The sequence below is a fragment of the Psammomys obesus genome, unplaced genomic scaffold (assembly GCF_907164565.1).
Source record: "Psammomys obesus unplaced genomic scaffold, mPsaObe1.curated_primary_1811, whole genome shotgun sequence".
Lineage (NCBI taxonomy): Eukaryota > Metazoa > Chordata > Mammalia > Rodentia > Muridae > Psammomys > Psammomys obesus.
Window position 1 is genome coordinate 1,095,217 of NW_026596039.1, and position 26,134 is coordinate 1,121,350.

A 26,134-nucleotide genomic window follows, 5' to 3' on the forward strand; every position below is an offset into this window, starting at 1 on the left:
ATTTTTTGGTAATGCATGTCTGCATGTGAATATACACATGTATGAGTACTGGTGCCGATGGAGGCCAGATGAGGGTTTTGGATCCCCTGGAGTTGGAGTTACAGGCAATTGTGGGCTACTTGATGTGGGTGCTGGGAGTCAAAGTCAGGTCCTCTGTAAAATTAGTGTGTGCCATTAATAAATGAGCCATCTCTCTTTCCCTGCTTTTTAGTTTTTAGTAAAACTTCCATATGTCTTGTTAATTTACTGCTGTATGTTTGGTGTTCTTGATGCATTTGCTAATTAAATTAAAAATGCAGTTACATTATTGTTGTTAATATATGGAAATACGATTGCTTTTTCTCTATAGAATTCTTTTAGCAGCCTTATGTTTATGTATTGATTATAGAATTTGTTGGGAGATTCATTTTCTATCAATATAACCAGGTTGTCTTAGGATTACTAACTGTCAGCTCTCAGCTCTGGTTAGTTTCCTATCAGTATCAAATGCTTTTGGTGGTTATTGATGTGGAATCTGTCTCTTCAGAGGGTGACACAGCAGCTGGTTTTCCTGGAGTAGATGATTGAAGAGAGGATGTGCAGAGAACTCTGCAGTGCCTCTCATCAACAGATCCTTACAGTTGCCACTAGCTGATACTTCTGCTTTTCTTTTATTTACAAGAAGGAGACTATTAAATCCAGCCTGTATCCAAGAGGAATTAGGCCTCACATTTTGAAGAACTGTCAAAGAACTTACACACTATTTTAAACCATATTGGATAAGTGAAGAATGTGAGAAAATTATCCATTTTTTTATCCCAAAGCCAAATTTATTACCATACTATTAATATCATCTTCATATTAATATTTCTTATATAATTTGAAATATATAGCAAAGTTGAAAAAATTTTATAGTAAACATTTGCAATCTTTAATTTTATTTCTTGTATGTTTTGATAACCATCTGTCCAGTCTGTAAGCATCAAGCCATTTTAAAAACATTTATTTCAAAATAAATTGCAAAGATTCTTTTTCTTTAAATACTTCAGCATGTATATTATTAACTTACTTTTGTGTTTGTTTACAGTTTTTTAAATTTAACTTTTTTATAATTTAACATTTTACATTCCAATTGTAGCCCCCTCCCTTGTCTCCTCCTAGTCTCACCTTCTGTCCCTCTTCCCCCCATTCCACGCCCCTATTTCTCAGGAAGGAGGGGCCCTCGTCCCCTATCATCTGACCCCAGCCTATCAATTTTCATTAGGACTGCTTGCATCCTCTTCCTCTGTGGTCTGGCAATGCCCACTCCCCCACCACCACAGGGAAGTGATCAAAGAGGGGGCAACAGAGTCCATGTCACAGAGAGTTCCTGCTCCCTTTACTAAGGAACCCACATAAAGACTGAGTTGCCTATTGGCTACATCTGAACAGGGGGGTCTAGGTCCTCTTCATGCATATTCCTTGGTTGGTGCATCAGTCTCTGTAGGTCCTCCAAGAGTTCAGATTTGTTGGCTCTGTCGGTCTTCTGATGGAACTCCTGTCTGCTCTGGGTGCTTCTATTCCTCTACTTTTTTCTAGGACTCCCTGTGCAGTTTGGCTTTTAGTCTTAGCATCTGCTTCCATCCTCTATTAAAGTTTCTGTAAAGCAAAGGACACTGTCAACAGAACAAAACGTCAACCTACAGACTGGCAAAAGATTGTCACCAACCCTACATCCAACAGAGGGCTAATATTCAAAATATATAAAGAACTCAAGAAACTAAACTACAGTTTATGTTTTAGATTTATATACAATTGGATATACAATTTACATGTATGCATGGAATTTGATGCATTCACATTCTTCTGTAATCTACCTTCTGTTAATATAAGCACATCATCATGACCAGAAAAATCTAAGTTCATTTTTAGAGGCCATGGTTTTCTAGTGAACCTTTCCTTATTTACATGTAATTTATTTGTTTTTTAATTTTATTGACCATATTAATTAGAATTAGCGTATAACCCTTATCAGTAACTCTGGAATCTAGGCAATCTAAGAATCTGCTTCTATTGTCTATTCTTTGTCTTTATTATTGACTGACGCTATGGTTTCATCTGGAGTGTCTGCCACAGGCCCACATGTAAAAACCTTGATCCTTGGTATGGCATTATTGGGGAGGTAGATACTTAAGTGAGCCTAGGAGTTTTGTGCCATCAGGTACTGCCCTTGCAGGCAATTGTAGGGTTCCCATCTCTTTTATTCTGTTCCATCCACACCCCTTTATGACCACAAGGCAGTTTGTCTCTGCCACAGGTTTCAGCCGTAATGGGTCTCAAAGATGGAAAGTAATGGGGTCATTGGATCACGTACTGAAATGTCCATAAATGGTGAGCCAAAGTAACCTTTATTTTTTTTTTTTCTTTTTAAGTTGACCACATCTGGTATCTGTTGCAGAAACAGAAAGCTGGAAAGATTGCCATGTGGCCTTAAATCTTTGCACGTCTGTATTTCTTCTGTATTTTAATTTGCAATATATACTGAACACTGTGTATAAAAACCCACAGAATTACAGACAGTCTAGCTAGTCTGTCATTAGAGGTGGGTCTTGTTTCTTCTGTTAGGCACAAGAGGGGAGATGCTGATCATGACCTAATCAGGGACAGGCATAGTCAGGCCTGTGTTGAAGAGGCATTAAGATACAGTCTGCATTAGTTTTTGACATTCTGAAGAGACATTTGACTGAAAGTTTTTCAACTTTGAAAGACTGAGAACTTCTTTTAGTATCTTGAGAGTATTTTAATTTAGCTCTTTAGCCTCCAGTTATAGGTAGCTTCAAAATATGGCCCATACTTTGAAGGACGGTGAGTTTTCAGGAGCGCACTTTGAGCTAGCCCTTCCTTTGGGTCTGCCTTTGCTTCTCAAGCACCACAGGGCGGAGGAGCTTTCGTCTGCATAGAATTCTGTGCCAATGTCAGTTCATGTATTTCCAGCACCCAGCAAATGTCCTGTGGGGAAAACTGGCCATGTGTTTGAAGCTACTCAAGTTTCCATCTGTCATTCCACCCTGGTAACAACAACTTAAGGCTTTGATGGCTCATTTTCTCTCTGACAGAGGCCTTCTACTTGGACCAAAGCCAATGGTGAATTGCTGCCCAGAAACAGTCTCTTCACCCAGAGTAAAAATTCCTGGAGATACATATACTTCCCCTTATGGTCTTACAAAAGAATTTAGTTAGGATACTAAATTTCTTTAATTTCCATGTCTCATAAGGTTACTGCCTTGCGGTGATATTTCATTATTTTAATTTGCATTTCTTTCGATAATTAATGAATTTAAGTATCTCTATATGTGTATTAACCCTTTCTGTGAAATAAATTACTAAGTAGCTTTCAATAGTGAACACCCCATTTCTGTGGGTGGAAAGTGTGGGAGCAGCTTAGCTAGGTTGATCACAGGTTCCATTCAAGACATTGTCTTTGTTCACCTGAGGGCTGCACTGGGCTTGGGAGAGTCACATCCCAGGGGGCTCACTCACATGGCTTTTGACAGAGGCTTCTGTGGCTGACAAAATGCCCGACTTCCTTTCATGTGGCCCTTTCCACAGGACTGACTATCTTACTATGTGGTTCCTGAACTTTTTCGTAGTGAGCAATCATGGAAGCATGGATGTATCGCATTCACAGAAAAATGCCAGGGCTGCTGCCGAAGACTCTGGACTTGCCCTCTGAGAGGGTGATGCAGATGCTGGAGAGATAACAAATAGGGCATATGGGCTATTGATTTAGTGGCTACTGTGTTAAACCAACTTAAGAGAACATAGTAATATCATGTAGGCTAATGTGTAAGAGAAGGAGCCAATGATGACTAACCCAAAATAGGATAGTTTTAGTAAAAAGTGCAGTATCTACTGTTGTTCCAATCATCCCCATTACAAATACTATAACTTGCTCTGGAGAAATGGCTCAGTTGTTAAGAACATTGGCTACCCTTCCTGAGAACCCAATTTCAATTCCTAGCACCCAGCAGTTTATAACTGTAACTCCAGTCTCAGGTAATCCAGTGTCCTCTTCTGGACCCCACGGGTACCAGGTACGCATGTGGTACATAGATATACAAGCAGGTAAAGCAAAAATATACATAAAGTAGATAAGTAAAATAAAAAGGGAAAACAAATGCTACAATTAATTAGAAAGGTGACCTGACAATGCGTGATGAAGTTGGTTGCCAGCCAGCATGTAATCTTTGGTTCAGCAAATACAGGGGAGAAGTGTGCAATGTGACGTGCTATCCACAGCACAAAGTTGTGTTTTTCTCCAACACAAAATTTATCAATATTTTAGGGGCAGTGGCAGAGAAGACATCCTGAGTGATCAATATATGATGAAAATTGGGCTTGATCCTTGTCATACTTGTATACACACATACACACACACCACACACACACACCACACCCACCACACACACATACACACACACACACACACTACATGAGTACAGTGTGCACCCAGACAGGCTGTGCATAGAAATATTGATGGAACTTGGTTAGTTTAATTTCTGTCACACAGATGTAAACCTTAGAAGGCCAAAAGAAACTGTTGTAGGTAGCTTATCTGGTCACATCTCACCAAAGAAGAAAAAGAATAAAGAATACAGCTGTACACACCCACCACACACCTATGTTTTCCCCACTGTGTGCGTATGAAAACTTCATCTAAGTTTGTGGGTACATATACATTGAAAATGAAAGAAAATATGAAGAGAGGCGAGATTCAGCACTTCACCAGTCTATGCCAATAGCTGAGTTTACTTTGCATATGAAATTGGATCCAACACATTGGGAGTTGGGCTTGAACTCCAGGATCGTTGAAGCCCCAGAATCCGTGACTAGGCTGGACAGAGTGTTCTGCTGGAGAAAACCAGATATTATCAGTCACCAATTTCATACTTAAAAGAATTGAGTAAATTCCTCTTGGAATGTAGTTTGTCCTCATAAGATAAGGGAGCTAAGAAAAGAAGATGAGATCTAGAGCATTCCTTGTGCGTTCAGAGTTGCTCAGGAAAGTTCAGATGAGGGCAGGATTAAAATGTGTAACTAGATACAGAATATTGCATTCTCAGACCAAAAGAAAACTAACAATTAGACAACTGCATATTCCTCCTCTCTGTCTTTGGTACTGTGGTCTCAGGAAGTCTGGCTGGCCTTCACTTCCTATTGTCTCCTTTTTTTCCTCCTGAAAAATGTCAACCACTCTCCCTGCTTCACTGCTTTTATGTAATTCTCAACGCACTATCTTGGCTTACCACTTTTTCCAACTTTTCAAGGCTTACTGTTGATGGTAATTATACATTGACACCAAGAGGATTGTCAAGAAATCTTGAGCCACTTAACACAAGAAGATAGGTTGAAGTTTTATTTTAAAAGAAATCATTTTGAAGCTATGAAACTCAGAAGATAACATCAGGAGATATTTTTATGACCTTGGATTTGGCAGTGAATTCTTAATTTGACACTAAAAATAATAGTACTGAAAATCGACAAACTTAGACATTTCCCCAAGGAAAGGGTTTATATTTCAAACAAACATATGAAATGATGCTAAATACTATTAGCTATTAGGAAATCAATAAGGCAGGCTAACCCTGCGATACCACTGCATCTAGTAAGATGTACATAATTAAAAAAGAGGCAGGGCTGGAGAAACGGCACAGCAGTTAAGAGTCTCCATGTAGCTGGGTCTTGAGATAGCACTATTTCCAGTTTTCTGAGAAAGCGACAGATTGATTTCCAAAGTGGTTGTACAAGTTTACATTCCCACTAGCAATGGAGGAGGGTTCCCCCTTCTCCACATCCTCTTCAGCATGTGTTGTCACTTGAGTTTTTTATCTTAGCCATTTTGATGGGTGTGAGATGGAATCTTAGAGTCATTTTGATTTGCATTTCCCTTATGATTGAGGACATTGAGCATTTCTTTAAGTGTTTCTCTGCCACTCGTTATCCTCTGTTGAGAATTCTGTTTAGCTCTGTACTCCATTTTTAATTGGATTATTTGGTTTGTTGGTGTTTAATTTCTTGAGTTCTGTATATATTCTGGATATTAGCCCCCTGTCAGATGTAGAGTTGGTGAAGATCTTTTCCCAGTCTGTAGGCTGTTGTTTTGTTCTATTGACCTTGTCCTTTGCTTTACAGAAGCTTTTCAGTTTCATGAGGTCCCATTTATTGATTGTTGCTCTTAGAGCCTGTGGCCCATAGACAGCTCAGTCTCCATGTGGGTTCCCTAGTAAGAGGATAAGAGACAGTCTCTGACATGAACTCAGTTGCCTGCTCCTTGATCACTTCTCCCTGGTGGGGTGACCTAGCCAGACCACAGAGGAAGAAGATCCAGGCAGTCCTGATGGGATCTGATAGGCTAGGATCAGACAGGAGGGGAGGAGAACTTTCCCTATTAGTGGACTAGGGAAGAGGGACAGGGGAGGAGGAATGAGGTAGGTTCAGACAGAGAGGAGACAAGGGAGGGAGTACAACTGGGATACAAAATGAATAAATTGTAAATAAGGATAATAATAGTCTCCATATATTTATCTTTCAGAGGACCTTGGTTAGATTCCCAGCACCCATGTGGGGCAGTTCATGACTGCCTGTAATTCTAGCTCCAGGGGATCTGATGCTCTCTTCTAGCCCTCATGGGCAATGGCACACACATACACATTCCCACCCACAGACACACACGTATGTGGGATCTGGAAAAAAGAAGATGAGCAATAACAAATGTCAGTGACACTAGAGAAATTGGAATTCCCGTACTTAAATGAAAAAAAAAAAACCTACTTTTATCTATTGATTTTGTTTGCGCTTGTGCTTGCACATGCATACATGCCTGTGGGTGTGTGTGTGTGTGCACGCACATGAGCCACACGGTGTGAATAAAGGTCAGAGGACACCTTGTGGATGTTGTTTCTCTGCTTCTACCACGTGGGTCCCAGGGGTCAAACTCAGGTCATCAGGCTCGGCGGCAGATATCTTCACCCACCGACGCATCTCAGCAGCCCGCATTCTTGTATTTTAAATGTTGTTGTATTGAAATGTAATGATTTGTCATAGAGTTCACTTATTTGAAGAGTACAGTAGTATTCGAACCGCTGTGCGACCACCACCATAATTCATTTCAGAGTATTTTATTACCCGAGACAGCAAATCCATGGCTGTGAGCGTTTGTTCCATGCCTTCCCAACTGTATCCATTTTCTTCCGCTCTGTGGTTCCAGGCAATCACTCATTTACTCTGTCTTTGTCTTTCTGACCCTCTCTCTCTGATTTCTATATATCCCCCTTACTATACCTATACATTCTTCTACTCCTATCCAGGCATAATGACACACTCCTTGACTAACATCTCCCCACGCTACACTAACCATGCCAACTTGTGGTATTCTAAAATTCTATTAGCCCCTTTAGCGAAATCAGGTTCTAGTTTCCACATATGAACGAGAACATGTCATGTTTGTCTTTATATGCCTGACTAAAAAGCGTCAGAAGTGGAAGTTTCTGGTCCCTTTGGAGACTCAGTTTTGTCATGTGATGTTTTGCTGCGAGCTGGGCATGTGATATTTTGCTGTGAGCTTTCTCCTGAGAGGGGGAGTGACTTTGGCCAGCTGAGAACATCCGTGGGTACACTTTGAAGAGAGGAGATATACAGAAGCCCACACACAGTGAGGCTTGGCTCTTTGGATCGACCTGACTGCGCTGATCTTCATGCCTCCACACTTGACTTCGAAGAGAGAAACATTCTAGAGAGCTTGAGGCCATCCAGCTGAGTCTTGCGGCTTTCCCTGATTTGTCATGTTCATTCATGTTGCTGCTTTGTGTTGGCCTTTGGACTGGACTGCTGGTATCCTGAGTTTGGTAATCCCCTAAAGACCCATCAACCCCAATCAGGTAGTAGATAAAAGAGGTCTACAGCTCCTTTCCCTACCAGTCTCCTAAGGTGGTAGTGGTGGTGGGATTAGAAAGGGGTAAGGTGTTTATGAACCCTAAATAAAGTAGGTGAAAAATCTAAGCCAACAAGTGTCTTCTGATTCATCAGTGATTTTGAAAATGTCAAGATTTTGTTCTCTTTATGACTTAATAAGATTCCAGTGTGTATATACCACATTTTCTCCATCCATCCATCCATCCATCCATCCATCCATCCATCCATCCATCCACTGATAGACACACCTAGGCTGGTTGCATGTGTTGGCTGCTGTGAATAGTGCTGGGAATGCAGACACGTCTTCAACGTACGGGATTACTCTACTTTGGACATATATACTTGGCAGAGGACTAACAGCAGCACCATTTTAAAGTGCTCATTGAATTTAATTGTGAGCAACCTCTGTCGTGTTTTTGCAATGACTATGCTAATTTATGCTGCTGCCAACAGCGTGTGAAGGGAGGACTGTCATATGCTGCTGGAGGGAATGTAAAATGCTGCAGCTGCTGTGAAAGAATTTGGGATGACCTTGTGTTTGGCAGTGGCTTCTTCAGATTTGACATTAAAAGCATAATCAACAAATTTAAACTCAAATAAATTAAACTCAGACTTGGCAGTTACTTGGCAAGTTGAACACAGTGACACTGTATCACCTAACCTAAGACACAGCACAATAGAATACAACAATAAAGGTCTTATCGTATTTTTAAAAATAATTTAAAATAACAAAAGCAATTGTTATGCATGCAAAATGATTAATACACATAAAATATTAGAAATCAGAACCAGCCCATTTCTTCTACCCAAATGATTAGCTTTCTTAACTGCTTCATGCTACCCTCCCAAAGATTTCCCTCTGGTTCACACGCCTTATTTTCCTTAAGTGATATTATATTTATTGTTTATAATTTATATTTTTAATATCACATGTAACAAAATAAGTTTTGGGCTAGAAAGATGGTTCAGTGAGTAAAGTGCTTTCTGGGTAAACATGAGGACCCAAGTGTGGATCCCCAAGTCCATGTAGAAAGCCTGGTGTGGAAATTCACACCTGCAAACCCACAATAAGGGAGATGAAATAGGAGGATCCCCGGGGTTCGCTGTTTGGCTAAGTGGAGAGCTACAGGTTTGGTGAGATATCCTGTCTCAAAATAGAGAGTAATTGAGGAAGATACCAGATGTCAACCTCTGGCCTCAACACACACACAGACACACACACATACACACACACACACACACACACACACACACACACACACGAAATAGATTGATTTCACTTATACCTTTCACATCCTGGGGAAGACTCTTTAGGCTTCTGTATACAGCGGTGAAGATGGGAAATCCACATTGCAACATGAGCTTTTTATACCTTAAATTCGGCCATCAGAAATGGCGTTATTTATGACCTTTGGGATGTGACTTATCTTCGTGTTAGATAAAAAGACGTGACATCCAGACGTGATATTATGCATGTTAATCACTGCCAGTTGCCTTGGCAGTGGGAGTTACATCATTCTGATTCCCACGTTTATGCTGAGCCCTGGGTCAGACAAAGCTACTTGCCATCCTGCTGACATATACCTGAGAACAAGGAGGGAAAAAGGGTGGCTCTAGAGAAATGTTGGCAAACGGTGCAGCAGGGGGGACTATGAAGGCCTCTCTCTGCCCATGAAGCAACAAAGAAGCTGACAAAATCTTTCAGAACCAACTTTGTAGACCTCCGAGTACTAACACAGACCCTGCGGCAAGCAGGGAACACATCATTTCTCGGCAAGAGAGCATCGTGACTTTTAATTTACCCTGGATGGCTCTCTATTCTAGCTCACTGGCAGCAGCCTTGGAGAGAGCAGCCCACATTCCTGGCTCCGGAACACGCAAACACACACAAACCCCAAGTAATATAGACACGTATTTGGCACTCAGTAATCTCACGTAGTTATTGGGTACTGTGGCTGTCTCAGTCCATGTAACGATGGGATGACTGGATCTCTCACTCTGGATACAGCAAGTCTCAGTGTTGGAAACGTTGCCAGCCACATTCACACCACTGTGAGTAGAACAGTGCACATTATTTTATCCACTGCGCCCTTTCACCCATTAAGAAGATAAATATCTACACATTGTGACATGATTGCTACATTAAGCAGTTAACTCTCACGTAATTTTTTGTGTGTATTGTAAGAACAACTAAACTCTTACCTCGAGTAGAATTTTTAGTATACAGCATGCAATTTTCACTGTACTCTTTTAATTATTTTTTCTTTTTAGTTTTCTTTCTTTTTTTTTTTTTTTTTTTTTTGAGATAAGGTTTTTCTGTGTAGCCCTGACTGTCCTGGAACTCACTCTGTAGACCAGGCTTGCCTTGAACTCAGAGAGATCTGCCTGCCGCTGAGTGTGGGATCAAGGGTATGTGCCATTATCCCCCAGGCTTTGTTTTTTTAAACCTGTCGTCTTTAGGCTGAACATTTTTTCTTTATATTTGTTCATTTTCTAACACTGCAGATTTGTACCTTTTGATCCATGTGTCTTTGGTGCAGGCCTCTCCTATCTGCAGTAAACACCACTCTTCTCCATTCTGTTTTGTTTCTACACAGCTAATTTCTCCTTAGATTCCACATAAAAGAGAGGCCATGAGAATGTTTGTCTTTCTGCACACGGCCTAGTTTACTTAGCATACGTTGTTCTGGGTTCATGTTCAAAGGTGAGTAGTATTCCATTGTGTATGTATGAGAGGAACTCAATGAATTTGCCTGAAATTAACCCAGGGCTGAGATGACTCTTTAGAATGGGAGTGGGGGTGGGGTGGGGCTTGAAAGTCATTAAAGGTGAGTATATTAGTTGCAGCTTGAACCAAGGTATAGGAACTGGGGTAAGTGATAAATTACCTAGGAAGGATGGAAGGAGAGAATGGAGAGTATGACACTCAGGCAAGTCAGGACTTCACAAAGGTTCATGTGATCATGAAAAACTAGAAGGCTACATGCCATTGTCATTTTACTCATCATTATTGTGTGTTTGTGTGTGTGCATGTGTATGTGTAAGTTTTCATGCATGTGCATAAGAATATGGCGGTTAGAAGATAATTCTGTGGAGTCAGTTCTCTCCTTCCACCTTTGAAGTGGTTCCTGGGGATTGAACTCTGGTCTTCAGGCTTTCCTGGCAGGTACTTTTACCAGCATCGTCATGTTGCTTACCTACAAGGCCTCAGGCACAATTAGATTGAAGCCTGCTCACAAGAGGCCCGAGTGGGTTCTAAGCCCTTATTCTTGGCTTACTTCCAGATAGTATTATTTATAACTGTTTAAAAGTGAAAACAGCTCACATGACCATAAACTAATACAGATAAATAAGATGTAGTATCTTCACACAACGAGATGTTACTCAGCTCTTAAAAGAAACACTGGCAAAACTGGTGATACGTGCCTGTAATCACAGCAAGTAGAGTCAAGAGTTCAAGGCCAACCTTGTTACATGGTGAGTTCCAGGCCAGCCTGGTCTATATGACACTCTGCTTAAAAAAACAAAAACAAAACAAAGAACACAACAACAACAACAAACACTCAATAAAGATGTGATGCACGCTCTGATATGGATAGATCCTGAAAGCATTATGCTAATTGAGAGAAGCTGGCATGAAGTCCATAGAGGCTTTATGTTTATTTAAATGAAATATTCATAATAAGTTCAGGCCACTGCTTTCCATGGGCTAGAGGTAACAGGGAGGAGGGGGATGGCTGTGTTATGGGCACAGTTATTTCCAGGTGGGGTGCGGATGGTAGAATGCTTTGGAAGTAAACAGTGTTTACTGTTGTGTGGCATCATAGGTCTGAGAACTCTAAAATGCTCAAAGCGGTAAATTTTAGGTTATACGACTTTTATCTCGATAAGAATAAAATAATTGAAAAACAACACCAACCTATGCTCTAATAATTTGGAAACTCATTTGAAGTGAAGTTTCCATGGCAACAGTCTCTGTGGTGACATCAACCCAGAAGCTTTCCATGGCTTTGCATCATTCAGCCCAGAATCCTCCAAGGTTGTTAGAGAAAACTCAACTTTTAATGAATCCCGGAGGATATTCTCTCGAGTCGCGAGGAGAGTCAGCCTTTTGGGGCTTATTTGAACTTTGTCATAATGAATTGTTTTTCTCTGTGTGTAACTTTTGTGCAACGACCTGGGTAGAGAACAGGGACTAGGACTTATTAATGAGTCTGAAAAAAACCAAAAAAACAACAACAAAAAAGCCCAAACATATCCACGTTCTAAATAAAACAACCTGCAAATGATGGGGCTGGCAAGATGGCTCAGAGGGTAAGAACCCTTGCTGCTCTTATCAGAGGATCAAGGTTAGGTTCCCAACACCCACATGGTGGCGCAAAACTGTCTTATCACTCCCGTTCCAGGGGATCCAATGCCCTCTTCTGGTCTCCACTGGCACTGCACTGACTTGCTGCGCACGCGCACGCACGCACGCACGCACGCACGCGCACAGGAACTAAAAAAGAAAAGCAAACAAATCTGCACGTAAGGCAGTTACAGCCGTCACAGGCTTGGTCTGGATACGCAGCACAGTGGAGGAGAAGCGTGGCTGGTCAGTGTCCATGCACTCCCGAATAAAAACAGGTCTCCCTGGAAAGAAAGTGGGCCTTGGCTTTTGCCCCGTGACTCCCATTTCTCCCTAAGAGGAGAAGTTCCAGCTTTTAACTGTCTCCGAACTCGAGTTCATTTGTTGACTGGGTTTTGAATTTCCTCAAGGAGAGAGTAATTGATTTGAGTAACTAAAATGTCAGTTTCTAGGTGGTTTATTGAGACAGATGATTCTTGCTGAGTAGTCCTAGTTGTGCTTGCTTTGTAATCTGGAGCTGCCTTTGAACTCAGAAATACCCCTGCCTCAGCCTCCCAAATGTGGCGCAACAGAAATGTGAGTGCCATTATGGGAGGTTTTTTGTTATTTTATCATGTTTTATTAAAATAAATTCCCAATACAAAAGGGGAAGTGATGTGTCTGAGTAATCACATTCTTACTGTTATGTCTGAAGAATGGATGCTATTGCTCCTGATTACATAATCCAATTACATAATGAATGGAATTTGTTTATTTTTACTTTGTTATTGACCTGTATCATGTGATTTTTAATGTGCTTTGATCATCTTCATCCGCCATTACCGTCTCTTGCATCCTTTCTTCCTGTTGGTCTTCTTTCTCTTTTAAAGCAGCTCTCCTTCCTCACCTTTAAACTAGATTCTGCATGAGGGAGAAAATATGATACTTTTTTTTTTTTTTTCTGAGTCTGGCTTATTTTGCTCAATGTGATGATCTTCAGTTCTGTCCATTTTCCTGCAAGCAACATAAATCTTGTACTTAAAATTTATTTATTTATTTTTATTTTATGTGTATCCGTGTTTTGCCTGCATGTATGTATGCGAACCACATGCATACCTGGTGCCCTAGGAAGCCAGGAGAGCGTTGAAAAACCTGGAGCTGGTGTTACAGACAGTTGTGCGCTGCCATGTGGGTGTTGGGAATCGAACCCAGGCCCTCTGGAAGCACAGGCATTGCTCTTGACCATCTCTCCAGGCTCGTGGTTTTTACTCCTTAATGGCTGATGAAAAGTTCACTGTGTACGTAAAACAATTGAAAGGAATTTAGAGAAGCTGCCGCCGGGTGTCTAGAAAACCAAATTGGGAGTTCACAGTTATGTGTGCTGTATGAGTCAGGATTTTTAAGAGTACGTATAGATCTTTTGCTCTGAATATGTCCAGAATCTTCTCCCCTTTGAGGTCAGCTTTAGCTTGGTTTCTCTGTGTCCCAAAACCAAAGTGATTGGTGTCTTTAGCAGCAGGGTCTCATTTTCTCCGTGGCAACAAGGAGCAATGACACTGAGCTGTACTTCTTGGGAGCCTCCGGGAACTACCTGGCTAACAACTCAACGGGGAGTACCCTGAACCCGGGACCGGGGTTTTCATGAAAAGCTTACAGCGTATTAGCTTATGAAGGTTTCCACATGGCTTTTGCATACACCTTTTGTTTTTGCTAAGCTTCTCTTTAGTCAAGGATGGTGCTAACTTTTAAATAATTCATGCCATTTCTTGCTTATTCATCTTCATATCTTATGCCACAGTGTGACTCTTTTGAATATAAGCTTATATGAAAACTCTGGCTTTTCTATACATTTTAGAAATTTCTATTTTTAGTTTTTTTTTTTTTTTTTCCTCTCTGACAAAGGAAGATTCTGAGTAAATGTTCTTCTTGTATTTGAGGTTTAGGTATCTTGCCACCAAGTGGCAGTAGCAGAAGGGGTCATCCTACTGGGACAGCAGGGTCTTCAGGCCTGTGATGACTTAATCCCTTGTTTTTAATGCACAGGTAGGGTACACGTATACTCAAACACAAATACAACTTATTTTAGAAGTTAAATTCTAGAAAGCACTAACACACAATTCAACGAAAATTACATTTTAGAGGGAAACTTAAAAAAAATGACCAGAAAAAATTAAAGTGACAATATTCGACTTTTATTTCTCATTGTGCTAAGAATCGCTAAGCTTGAGAGGATTCACTGAATAAAAAAAAAAAAAAAGAATGGTTTACCTGTGTCTTTCTGAAAGTGACGGAGCATGCGCTTTAGCGTGTGCCTCTGCGGAGAAAGATTATCACCATGGCTGTGGTTTGAGTCTTTCTTCCCCAGCTGTGACTGGCAGAGCAGTGCTCTCCAGAAGCAGTGGCAGGACGAATACTTATTTTCCTCTTAGGGGTAGCATCTGCAGCTGTTTTAGGAAACAGGTGTGAACAGTGCTACAGAATTTAGCTGAATATGCGGCTTGGAACAACGGCTTTGGCTTGTGGAGAAGGCTGGAGCCCTTCCCACCGGCCTCGTGCACTAGGGTTCACACACTGACTTAAAGAGGGCCTCGGCGAGGTTTCTCCCTTCCATCAACCCTGTGCCCAGTCTGCAATAGGAAAGGGTGTCTGCGGGGCAGTGAGAGTGAGCACGCAGTACTAGTGCTGCTTCATGCCTGAAAGGAAAGGCCACGCTCTCTCACCTTCTGCAGGAACTGTGGGGGAGACAGAGAGCTCTGCATTTCTACATAGGCCCTTGTCTATTTAGCTATAAAACCAGTTTCAGCTGTCAGTTCTCTGGCTGCTCTCAAAACGGGACTCACTCTGTGTATTTACAGCCAAACTGCCTGTGACAGACCAGCGACAGATCGATCAGTAGGGATGCCTGAGTTAAAGGGGGACAGTATCTTTTTAAGATGTGTGTTAAGTTTCTTAATTCCTTCCTGGGGTAATAGAAATTATGTATCTCAGGTGTAACATAGCTCTGAACTATTTACTGAACAAGTATCTAGGATGAGGTTAAAAAAAAAAAAAAAAAAAAAAGAGGCTGCAGGCAGACAATTGCCCTGCTATGAATCAGCCCAGAGTGGGTGAGTCCTGGAAAATGGGGTGCTTGCTTTAGTTTCTGTGGAGGGTAACTAATGTGGGAATGCCTTCTCTTTGATTTCCATGGAATCTCCCAGATGGAACCATTGACTCTGACGACTGAGGCAGAGAGGCAGCAAGGGCGAGTGCTTTCTTCCTGCCGTGTTAAATATTTATGAAGAGAAAAGTTTACCCTGGCCACAGTTACAGGGTTTTCAGGCCACGCCTGTTTCGGGTATGTGGAAAGGGAGTGGTGGAGGGGAAATGCTCTCTCACAGCCAGGGGAGAAGACAGAACAAGGAAGAGAGGAAGAGCCAAGAGTGTCCCAATTCCTCAATGACTCCGAGGCCGCCTTCTAGAAAGCTTAAAGCTTTCTCCATTTCACGAAGGCACTTTCCCGGTGACCAAGCCTGCCATACAAGGGCCTTTGGAGAAATTTATTACCATTTCACTCTTTTAGATGTGCATTGATTTAGCATTAAGCTACCTACGTTTTTCTAAATGTAATGGAATTTTCTGTGGCTCCGTAGAAAACTGCTCTCTTCTCTGCCTGGAAAGCTCTCATTCATCTTCTCTTGGTCATTCAGGGTTCTCTTTACTGTTTGTGAATCATAGTACAAAGGCCACTTTAACTTTTAATGGAGCTGTCTCACAATAAAAACATTATAGACTGAAAACATCATTAAACAAGTTCATAGGTCTAACCTACTAAACACAGTAGCTTAGCTCAGCCCACCTTAACTTGTTCAGAACACTTACATTATCCTGGAGTTGGGCAATGTTGTCTACTGTTTGCCTGTTATTTGAGGATGCTCCCCGGAGGCTCAGGTGATAGGGGCTCGCCCCTCCCCTTGGTCTGGAAGTGTTGAGACGGTGGTGGTGGGGAATCTAAAACGGAAAAGTAATCACAGCATAGGGCACCGCCCTTAGAAGGGATTAGTGATGGTCTTGTGGAGAAGCTGGTTCTTGTGAGTGAGTTGTCCCTTAATCTTTACAGCTTCATGTCTTGCTGTGTGAATTCTTCCGCAGATATTTCACCTCCTGTGAATGTATCTGCCATGTCGCCTTCACCAGAGTCAAAATAGATGGAGTCACCTGATCTTAGACTTCCAGCTTCCAAAACGGCATACAAAATATACCTTTTTTTCCCTTAGAAGTACCCAGATTCTAGAATTTTGTTGTAACAATGAAAATAGACTAATGCACCACTGAATATAAAATATTTTAGAGTAAGGTTTTGAATAGCTCATGTAATTTATCAAATATTACATTAAAGTAAAAACCAGGATACTTGCGTGACTATTCACTATTAATGTATATATTCCAAACCACACTTGGCCTGAGAAACGTTTGAGGCACTGAACTAAAATTAATTGCTGGATGAGTTGAATGCCATTTGACTGAACCATTAAGTTCTCTCTTTTGATGAGGCTCCAGAGCAGGCAGTAGAAGGTACTGGGCATTAGCATGCAGGCACAGTGTTCTTCCGGAAGACATCAAAGTTTGTTTTTCATTATAGGTTTCTGCACAGTAAGCAATACCATCTTGCATGTTCAGCTTGTATCTTTCATAATTAATGTCCATTTCTTCTACTATCTCCAGCCACTGTTAAGGGTAACAAATGCCTCTGAATATTTCTTTGGTAATGAATTTTCTTGGTATCTTGGGTATAGAGTCTTTCTCTGCCACAACTTCTTTGTTCTGTTTGTTTGTTTCTTTTTTACTCTCTCTTTCTTTCTTTGTTCCTTCCTTCCTTCTCTCCTTCCTTCCTTCCCTTCTCTTTCCTTTCTCCATTCCTCCTCTTTCTCTTTCTTTCTTTCTTTCTTTCTTTCTTTCTTTCTTTCTTTCTTTCTTTCTTTCTTTCTTTCTTTCTTTCTTTCTTTTTTCAGTTCAGCCAGCTCCTCATTGGATAGCTTCTCACCTCAGTGCTAAGCAACTTTGCTTCCCACTATGCTCTTCACCAGGGCCTTTCTCTAGCTGTGTTCCTCTGTAGCAGTCTAGTCTGGAACTAACTATGTGTTTAGGATACTCTTACACTCTTGGTACTTCTGTCACAGTCTCCTAAGTGCTGAATCACATATGTGAGCCACCATACCTGGCTAGTTTCTTGCTGTATTGGTGTGTGTGTGTGTGTGTGTGTGTGTGTGTGTGTGTGTGTGTGTAACTCAGGGCCTTGTACATGGTAGGCAAGCACTCTACAGCACAGTTAAACCTCCAGCTCTTTTCTTAGCATAATGCTGTGGGGTTTCTTTCTAAGAGGAAGTGATGACCCAGGTAGCATTTAGAGTGTTAAAACTTTCCCTTGACTTTCAGAGTGTTTGGCCAGGTACAGGGCCTTTATTCAGCTTTTCCTAAATGTCTGTCATGAACAGGATGCTTTGAATGCCACTATTGCCTCTGGATTTAGCTACTGAGTGGGTTCAGCAGCAGATATGTTACAAGGTAATCTGGGTCTTGTTAGAGCATTGCTAGGTGCTGGACGAATCTAGAATGGGACATAATTTTACCTGTAATCTTCTCTTGTCTAAGGAACGAAACAGTCCAAACCTGTTTTCAGACAATCCTAATGTCGTGCATACCTAATTGTTATGGTGGCGAATGAAACATATTCTCACACACACCATTGCATGCTCTAAGGTTTAATTAATACAAGGAACAGCTTATTGCTCGCTTTATAAACCTTACCTGGGAAAGGCATTTATTGGACTTCATAACATTATCCCTAAAGCAACATCAGCCACTTCATAAGTGCCTTGTGTTTTTGCCTGCCATTGCTTTGGACTCTCGATGAATGGCTGTATTCTCAGGCTTTTGCTTCCTGAACAAACACATTTCATTTATAGTAGATATTCGTTCTGGTGAATATTTCTTAGCTCCAATTATCTTCAGCAGCTTCTCTTAAAAAACCCCAGCACTGTCAAAATCAGCCCTGTTGCCTTGTCACCAGCCTTCACAATATGAGTTTGATGCCCCTGAACCATTGGTTGGAACTACACACAACTTGCTGTGTGTGTGTGAGAGTGTGAGTGTGTGTGAGTGTATGTGTGGGTAAGAGTGTGTGCAAAGTTACTAGCATACTTTTAGAGAATCAAAAGGAATTCTTACCTATCTGGGATTGTTAGTAAAGAAGGCCATCTTGGCTCTTGTACTGGTCTTCCTTCCATGCCAAAGTGCTCTCCTGTTACCCAGAGTCCAGCTCTTCATGAAGGTAGACTTCACCGATGCTCATGGTTTCTCTGTCTCAGTGATTCACTTCCTATACTTTGACATGTCTGCTATCAGTCGTGAAAGCCTTTACTCATCTGTTAGGATCACTACTGACTTCTACCTTCATGTTGGTTAATTATTTGAGTTTTAACCCAGTATTAGTTCTAGCTGGTGTGGTAGCCTGTCTCCAAAAAAGAAGAGGAATCTGGGTTTGGAAATTTAGCTCAGCGGTAGAGTGTTTGCCTTAGTGCTGAGAGAAATTGAGAGTGACTGTTTTCCTGTTCTTACCAGAAGTGGGGCATACCATGGGACATTTGGTTGACATGAGATGCAAAAACACAAAATGCAACATTCCTGAACCTATACAACACCCCTGAGCATCAGTTGTGATCCTATGGTGACTGGGAGCTGGTAACTCATTGTTTGGCACAATGAAAGAGCAGCTGACTGCATGTTCAGCTAGGTAAAGAGTAAATGTCAAAGTTTAGTGTATAGTTTCTTCTTTCATGCCATCGTAGAATATATGTGCCAACGGATGGTGAGCAGAAGGTGTCTGTAATAGACTATCAGCACATCATGACAATGAGTTCCCACAGCAATGATATTAAAATATACAACATGGTTCCAAGCAAAGAAAAAACATAAAATAAAGATATGGCTATTTGCCTGTCATGAAAGCAAAGGTAAGTCACATATTAAATGTACAGTTATTTAAAACTATGAAACCATAAAGTATATTTTATAAACCTGGCAGCAGGCTAGTCTTTATGTATCCTCACTAACAAGATGTGTGTGTGTGTGTGTTTCCACATATGTGCATTTGTGTATCACATAAAAGATTGACCTCTGGCATACCTGTGATGGTCTTAAATATAACTTTTAATTACCCCACCTATTAGACATCTGGAATAAGGATGCTCTTTGCTTATTGGGCTTGGGTAATAAGTTATTTTAAGAAGTTTGCCCACAGAATTTGAGTTGGTCTATTTGCTTGTTAATATTAGAGATTAACATTTGGTTTTATGTCTTTAAATGTAGCTCTTGTAAAACAGTTGACTACAGATTCTGAACTGTAGGTTTATTTTTGCTCATAATTAAACAACAAAGAAGGACTGTGTAGATTTATTTTTGCTCACAATTAAACAACAAGGAAGGACTAGAGGGAGGGATAAAAAGTATAACTACAACCTGAGTACCATGGAGGAATAAGAGGAGAGTGGAGAATTGTTACCAGATGTGGAGTGTGAGAGGGCTGGGCACAGCCTGGAATGTCCTTTTCCACTCCCTCCTGCTTCTCTCAGATTCCCATCTGGATATTTTCTTGTTAAAAAGAGCGATGTCACTTGAGGTTTTGATCTTGGCCATTCTGATGGGTGTAAGGTGAAATCTCAGGATCGTTTTGATTTGCATTTCCCTGATGGCTAATGACGTTGAACATTTCTTTAAGTGTTTCTCTGCTATTTGATATTCCTCTACAGAGAATTCTCTGTTTAGCTCTGTTCCCCATTTTTTAATTGGATTACTTGATTTGCTGTTTTTCAACTTCTTTAGTTCTTTATATATACTGGATATTAGCCCTCTGTCAGATAGAGGGTTGGTGAAGATTCTTTTCCAATCTGTAGGCAGTCGTTTTGTTTTGAGGACGGTGTCCTTTGCTTTACAGAAGCTTTTCAGTTTCATGAGGTCCCATTTATTGATTGTTGCTTTTAGAGCCTATGCTGTTGGTGTTCTGTTCAGGAAGTTGTCTCCTGTACCAATGAGTTCTAGGGTCTTCCCCACTTTTTCTTCTAACTGATTTAATGTGTCTGGTTTTATGTTGAGGTCTTTGATCCACTTGGACTTTAGTTTTGTGCAGGGTGATAAGTATGGATCTATTTGCATTTTCCTACATGTAGACATCCAGTTAGACTGGCACCATTTGTTGAAGATGCTATCCCCTGCACAGATGTAGCCCATGGCAGTTCAGTGTCCAAGTGGGTTCCATAATAATGGGAACAGGGACTGCTTCTGACATGAACTGATTGATCTGCTCTTTGATCACCTCCCCCTGAGGGGGTAGCAGCCTTACCAGACCACAGAGGAAGACAATGCAGCCACTCCTGATGAGACCTAACAGACTAGGATCAGAAGGAAGAAAAAGAAACCCTCCCCTACCAGTGGACTTGGGGAGGAGAGTGTGTGGAGAAGGAGAGGAAGAGAGGGATTGGGAGGGGAGGAGGGAGGGAACTAGAGGGGGTAATACAAAGTAAATAAAGTATAATTAAAAATAAAAAATTAATGGAAAAAAAGAGCGATGTCTCTTAGACTCAAAACGTGGACTACAATCCTGGTGAAACCAGCTGCTTGGGATTATTATTATTATTATTTTTTAATGATACAGGGTATTTCACAGAACTTCAGAGAAAAATTAAAAGACCAGACTTGCAAAATGACGAGGGTCCAGGGAAACTAGGCAGCTAGAATCATAGCTGAGGCCATGGATAGGGATGTACTGGTTTACAGTGTGAGGACAAGTGACCATTGCCCCTGGTTTATCTGATATTACAGTACGGCATACTTCATTGCTATCGGCTACCCCTTTGTCCTTTCCATTGTAGACTCAAGGCTATCCTTGCTTCTTTATAGTGTTTGCACAGAAGTACATTTCTGAGTGGGGGCATGTGAAGGCTGAATATCCTTCTGCACTCACAAAGGGTACAAGCAGACATTTCTTCAGGCTCCACTCACTACCAAATATCTGGTATAATTAATGTCTCCTGATCAGATCTCTGAATTCTGCTTTGAGATAGGTTATTCCTGATCCTCAGAAACCCAGATCAGGTTCCTGCAGACTATATTTTCACACAAACCTGTGCTTCGCTTTGCTGTGGTTGCCATATATAACCTTCATGGCTAGAAATAACTCTATGGCCTCTTTGTAACCAATGTTTGGCATGGGATTTTTCAAGTGAGAGGGTATAGATTTCAGGCCTGTACTCACTTGAGTGGTACATTCAGGGATTCTCTAAGGATTTTCTTCTCTTACCCTGCTCCACCCAGAGCTGAAGTGGAGGGCAGCTTGTATCTTCACCCTCTCTCTGAGAGGGACAGCATGTTTCTTTAATTAATTCAAGGCTTATTCTCTTTATCTATTGGCTCATGAGGGTGGTGACATGGTATCTGTCCTATCTGGGTTCTGCATAGGAAAACCAAGGCTCTAGATCCGTTTTATAATTAAGATTATTGTTTTTCTTTATGTTTTATCACATCAAGATGAATATATTTTTTTTTTACATTTTATTCTAATTAGAGTTAAATTACAATGGTAGAAGGCTCATTTCTTGAAGGAAAGAGAAGAAAAAAAAAAACAAGTAGAAGAACCAAGAGAAAATGACTGTCTTAATATCTGTTCATCTTTTTAGGTGTGTTAGAAAGCTAAAAACTATACTTCCCAGATTATCTTGCACCTAGTTGTAAAAATAGTTGTTTTGCATTAACTAAAGTCATTTGTGTGGTATCCACAAGGTGAGAGCACAAATGTAATCGCAATTACTTAGTGCCTTAAAAACGTTATTGGAATTAATCTGAACATTTTCATATGTAACAAGCTTCTAGGTGATACATATCCTAGGATTTCTGTTGTTTATCTTGGTCACACAAGTATGAGAAGGATTCTTCATGGAAACATCAAGGGCTTCCCGATCTCAGGATCATATCTATTAGGGAATTATCTGAGGGCTCTTGACTAAGCTAGTGAGCATGTTTAGGATGCTTAATAGTGAGCATCAGTGTGACAGGGACTGGGATCACCCAGGAGAGGAGCCTCTGGGCCCTGTCTGTGAGCGAGTTTCTATGTCGGTTGGGATGGCCCACTTTAAATGTGAGCAGCACCATTCTCGCCTTTACACTCATGTCCTTAAAAAAATATGGATCCCACATCTAAATGCAACTTGTGACATTGTCCTTTTGAAACTGGCTTATTTTGCTTAACATGATGATCTCCAGTTCTGTCTGTTTTATCTGATATAGTTTCAGTTTTCTTAGCGGCTGAATAATATTCTAGTGTGCATACTGGTTAAATTTTCTTTATCTGTTGACGGGCAATGCGATAGTTAATTGACTGGATTTGGAATCACCTCGGGGACAGATAATTGGGCATGCCTGTTAGGGATTCTGGAGAGGGTGAGGAGGGAAGGCTCACAGTGAATGTGACAAACTTCATGGACTGGAGTCTCAGGCTAAGTAATAAGAGGAAAACTAAGCAGCCAGCCCAGGATTCATCTTCTGCTTCCTCACTGCAGATGCTGATTGTGTGGGGATGTGCACACTTGAGTGCAGTGCCTCAGAGTACAGAAGTTGGCACTAAATCCCATAGAACTGGAGTTGTAGGCAGTTATGAGCCACCCAAACCGGGCACTGAGTACTGAATTCAGGTCCTATGCAAGAAGAGAACACATTCTTAACCATTGGACCATTTCTGCAGCCCCTCAGAGCTCTCTTTTAAATTTTTTTTCTTACAATTTATTTAATTATACATCCCTTTCTCATCCCCTCCCAATCCCACCTCCCTCCCTCATCTCCTCCCATGCCCCTCCCCAATCCACTGATAGGGGAGGTCCTCCTCCCTTTTCATCTGACCCTAGCCTATCAGGTCTCATCAGGACTGGCTGCATTATCTTCCTCTGTGGCCTGGTAAGGCTGCCCCTCCTCCCTCAGGGGGAGGTGATCAAAGGGCCAGCCACTGAGTTCATGTCAGAGACAGCCCCTGTTCCCCTTACTAGGAAACCCACCTGGACACTGAGCTACCATAGGACTACATCTGTGCAGGGGTTCTAGGTTATGTCCATGAATGGTCCTTGGTTGGAGTATCAGTCTCAGAAAAGACCCGTTTGCCCAGATTTTTTAGTTTTGTTGCTCTCCTTGTAGAGCTCCTATACCCTCCAGGCCTTCCTATTTACCTCTTCTTTCATGAGACACCCTGCACTCTGCCCAAAGTTTGGCTATGAGTTTCAGCATCTGCTTCGATAACCTCTGGGTAGAGGTTTTCAGAGGCTCTCTGTGATAGGCTCCTGTCTCATTCCCTGTTTTATCTCTTTTCTGATGTCTATCCCATTTGCCTTTCTGAATGAGGATTGAGCATCTTACCCAGGGTCCTCCTTATTACTTAGCCAAACTAAACTGAGAGGGACTTAAGTCAATCCCACTGAAATCAGGGACAAGACAAGGCTGCCCACTCTCTCCATATCTCTTTAACAACACAGTTCTTGAAGTCTTTGTAAGAGCAATAAGACAATTAAAGGATATCAAGGGGATTTAAATTGGAAAGGAAGAAGTCAAAGTATCACTATTTGTAGATGATATGATAGTATACATGGGTGCCCCCAAAAATTTTACCAGGGAACTCCTACAGCTGATAACACTTTCAGCAAAGTGGCTGGATACAAAATTAAGACAAAGAAATCAGTAGCACTCCTGTACACAAAAGACAAAAGGGCTGAGAAAGAAATTAGGAAAACAATATAGTTCACAATTGCCACAAAAGACATAAAGTCCCTTGGTGTAACTCTAATCAAGCAAGTCAAAGACTTGTATGAAAAAATTTCAAGTCTCTGAAGAAAGAAATTGAAGAAGATATGAGAAGATGGAAACACTTTCCATGCTCATGGCTCGGCAGGATTAACATAGTGAACATGGCCATCTTAGTAAAGCAATCTACAGGTTCAATGCAATTCCCATCAAATTACCAACACCATTTTTTTTTGAGCGTTGGTATATTATTATTATTATTAATTACAGTTTATTCAATTTGTGTCCTGGCTGTGGCCCCCTCCCTAGTCTCCTCTCAAACCCACCCTCCCTCCTTTTTCTCCTTCTATGCCGGTCCCCTAGTCCACTGATAGGGGAGGTCCTTCTCCCCTTCATTTGATCCTAGCCTATCAGGTCTCATCAGGAGTGGCTGCATTGTCTTCCTCTGTGGCCCCCAAGGGAAGGTGATCAGATAGCCTGCCACTGAGTTCATGCCAAAGAAAGTCCCTGCTTCCTTTACTAGGGACCCCACTTGGAGACTGAGTCTATGGGCTACATCTGAGCCAGGGTTTTAGGTCTTCTCCATGCTTTGTCCTTGGTTGGGGCATCATTCTCTTTAGGGCCTCCCAGGGTTCAATTCTTTACAGACCTTTGAAAGAAAAATTCTCAACCTTGGGACTTTCTTTGACCCAGTGCTACCAGTTTCTAATACTTCTTTGACATCTGATATGAAGAATGTTCTGATATTTTTATCTTATGCCTTTCACTCCAGACCTAGATTCTTCATCCTTCTTTAGAAATTTGCTTTTTTTTTTTTTAACAAGCAAATTATTGTTCAGAAACAGAAAGTAGATTCTAGACAAGATGATTGCTTCTGGAGTCATCATTGTTTTCAGATCTTTTCAGACAGAATTTGGAAATGTAGGACTACAGAGTTCTCAAATCCTTCCCTAAAATGCCCAATGCTTTTACCAGGAAATATTTTGTTATTCATTTTTTAGTGGTAGTTTTCTTATAGGTGATCTGTGATTTTTCTTGTTTTTGTTCTTGTTTTTTTTTTTTTCTTTTCCTATCACCACTATTAGAGCGTATATTTATATGTTGAATTTTTTAGCCAACCTGTATAGCTCGTCTTTGGACTTGGGATCTGAGGACCTAAAAGAATGGGTCAGACTACAGTCTGATGCTGTAGACAACCTTATTTCAGTTTCAGTGTACTTTTATATACAAATGAAACAAATAAAGCAATGATCCAAGGAGGTTGTTAGAGTTAAAAAAAAAAAAAAACATGTAAAGGAACACCAGTAGTCACATACTAAATATTAACAGAGTAGCCCTTTCTCAAAACTTTCTTAAGACAGACCAATTTAAACACAATTGCCTGGCACATACTATAGATAATATTTGGGAAAGCACAAATGGAAAACAGAAGGCCATATCCAGATTCAGGATAACTGAATTGGGTTCCATAGTACATAGTTTATAGTATATAGCTATAGTAATTGGGTTCTGTAGCTATGATCTGACACCCAACAAAAACAATCATATAAGTTGAATATAAATGTCTGTCACAGGAGGCACAAAATCATGTCCAAGAACAATTCAGGAAATAAAAATGCCTTTTTTCCTAGAGCCTCTTTCACAGTTCCCCAAGGCATTGTTTTCCATGAGCCATTCTTTTGACCATGTTCCTACAGTATGTATGTACATATATGTATATATATGCATATACATATATCATACATTGTATATGTACATATACATATGTATATACACATAAATATACATATACATATTTGTTGAATTTATCTTTCATCACATGTTCTGATCTAATTGTTTGGATTTCTTTACTGAGTTTCTTACTTTAATTCATTATCTTTTGCCCAGTTTCTGTTTTCCCATAAAATCTGTTTATTTCATTTTTAGTTTTTTGTTTTCCCCCTTTCCACTTTCTACTTCCCCTAACACACATTTTGTTTGTTCTCTGTTACTTCTTGTTTGATCTTTGTGGCTAAAATTAATTTTCTTATAATCTGCTAAATGCAGGGCGAAATGGACTTCGAT